This window comes from Eurypyga helias, unplaced genomic scaffold (genome assembly GCF_000690775.1).
Source record: "Eurypyga helias isolate BGI_N326 unplaced genomic scaffold, ASM69077v1 scaffold6610, whole genome shotgun sequence".
In the NCBI taxonomy this organism is placed as follows: domain Eukaryota; kingdom Metazoa; phylum Chordata; class Aves; order Eurypygiformes; family Eurypygidae; genus Eurypyga; species Eurypyga helias.
In genome coordinates this window covers 12,991-15,366 of record NW_010224975.1, presented here as the reverse complement: position 1 = coordinate 15,366, position 2,376 = coordinate 12,991, and the positions used below count along the sequence as shown (strand labels likewise).

Genomic DNA, 2,376 nt, shown 5'->3' with positions numbered 1-2,376 from the left:
GAACGCCCCGAGCGTGCAGCGATGCGCTGTCCGCGCACGGCGATAGCCCGAAGCCTGCGCTACACCAAACGCGAGAATCCGCAGCCTCATCCGTGTGAACACGTCTACTGACTCCCATTTGTGCCCTGAACCAGTGAGATTCTTCCCCTCGCCGGCTTTCATGTTTTAAGGGCGCTCTCCACCTACGGCCTCGGTGGAAAAGGCACACGCACAACTCCATCCCGGGTAAGCTGCCTTCATACAAACCCTTCCCCTCCCATAATCCTACAGCTAATTCCACCGTATCAGCAGGATTCTTGCTTCCTTGCTGTCTGTTGTCAGAGACAAGCACCCAGCCCAGGAGCACCGGCTCCGGGGGAGGGAAGCACAGCGCCGCGGGACGTGGTGCGTGTGCCGTGAACCCTGCCGACGGCGGCGGGAGGCAGGCACCGCCAGGCAGGAATACATCGAGGAGAAAGTGGTTGCCGGAGCCTCTGAAATCTGGCTGGTAGCTGAGCGCCCGAGGCAAACACCTAGTTAAAACCTAATTTATTAACAGAGGCAAATCAGGCAGTTTGAGAACTTGGTTGTTGCCGACCGCAAGGCCGGGAAGGGAGACAGGAGGTAACCCCTGAGAAAAGAGGGGAGCCAGATAGGAGAGCAGCCGGATAAAAAGCAGTACAGCAGGTTTCCCCGTGCTGCTATCCTGACATCCCTCAGGAGGCAGCAGAGCTGGTACGCTCACCGCGACGCCCTGCCAAAGCGAATCACGGACGGAAACCTCTCCTCAGGATCGCGTCTTTTTCACCGAGTCCTGACAGCTGACTTGGTCCCAGGCTAAAATGAATTAATTATGAGAACTCCATTTCTAGTCGGGCAGGAACGAGGGGACTTTTTCCCAACAGAAATATTTAATGACTTTCTGGGAAATGCATTCCTCCAGCACGGCTGAACGCAGGGGCAGAGGTTTGATCTTCCGAACACCCAGAAGAGGGGGGCGAGCAACGCTTTACAAAGGCGTTTAGCGGCGCAGAATGAACGATTTTCCCCCCTCACCTGTCAAACTAAGGAGAAGGTGGGAAGAGGAGGGATTGCTCCGATTTCCGTGAGAAAAACTGCTTTTCTGGACTCTCCCTACTGCGCGCCCAGGAGCGGGACCTTAGCCATTCCCAGCGGTGGAGATGCTGTTAGCGCTCCCAGGAAGCACATTCTTGTCTGTCTGCCTGTGTAAACAGATCAGTCTCTTGCCAAACCCGCAATTATAAAGGAATTTTTAAATGAGGGCAGGCACAGATTTTGCTCAAGGTGCAGCACTACCGGCAAAGCTTAAAACCTCCTGTTTCCCTGCTGGGATGCTCCAGCTCCCTCGGCACTGACAAGTCCTCCATAGGCTCCCTCCTTCCCGGAAAGGCCCTCACTGCCATGCACTCCCGCACCCATGCCTCGCCCCCAGGGACGAGCATCTGCCCGGGGCCGACCCAAGGCAGGCCTCGCTCCAACCCACTGTAACTGGAAAGCTGTCGTTTCGCTTTGCTCCCTAAAGAAGAGGTTTCTACCGCTGCAAGCCCTCAGAGGGTTTTTTTTTGAGGTACATAAGGCAAAACCACTGGCATAAGAGTCCAGCTGCACAGGATACGTGGGATGCAGGACTGGGGTGCTTCAAAATGCCCATGGCCGAGGCAGCGCGACGGCGGTCCCCGGGGACTAGCACCCCTGCTGCCCTTCCCACACTGGACTGGTTGTCCTGTCTCCCAAGGACTTGGAGCACCGTTTGTTTGAGGATGGCAAAAGCACGTGGTCCAGCGTTCGGAAGGCAAGAGCCTTCTATGCTCTTCCCACTGGAATTACGGCTGGAGATGCAAACAGTCACAAAATGCTCCCGGAACAGTGAACCACCCGAACATGGTGGCACTCAGACATCTTCCCTGATGTTTCCAATCAAAGCAAAAATAACACTTTTCCTGTTCTGTCCTGTTTATGGTCACCTATTGCCTGAATTTCCTTCTCGGTTTCACTTGCAGCGTGAGACGCTGCTCACCCCCCTGAACAGAAAGCTCTTCCTTGCTTCCTGCTCCAGTAGGTCACTCCGGTTCATCCCATAAGGACGGGACTGCCATGGTGTGTAAAGTGATGCCAATCGGTTGGTTGGCTGTCGGCTTTAAAATATCAAAGAGAACTTCAGGATGAATGGTGGCGTTAAAAAAGCCGAAATAGAGCAGAGGGTACCCTCTCCCAAGGCTGCTGATCCCATGATCAGCAATAAAATCTTACTTCATCCCTGTAGTCCTCGAATGCACCAACACCGAACCGCTACACCTCAGGAAAAAATAAAACTACCGTTTGTTTACAGAAACAACTTTCAGGTTTCTTTTTGGTCATAAAAAGTGACCTTTTGAC

General features: G+C 53.9%; 1 protein-coding gene across 1 annotated transcript in view; it reads right to left on the bottom strand.

Annotated features, from left to right (window-relative positions):
• Positions 1-2,376, bottom strand: part of SGPP2 (sphingosine-1-phosphate phosphatase 2) — a gene marked incomplete at both ends in the record, with an annotated part of 9,070 nt that overhangs the window by 634 nt on the left and 6,060 nt on the right. The window lies entirely within an intron of this gene.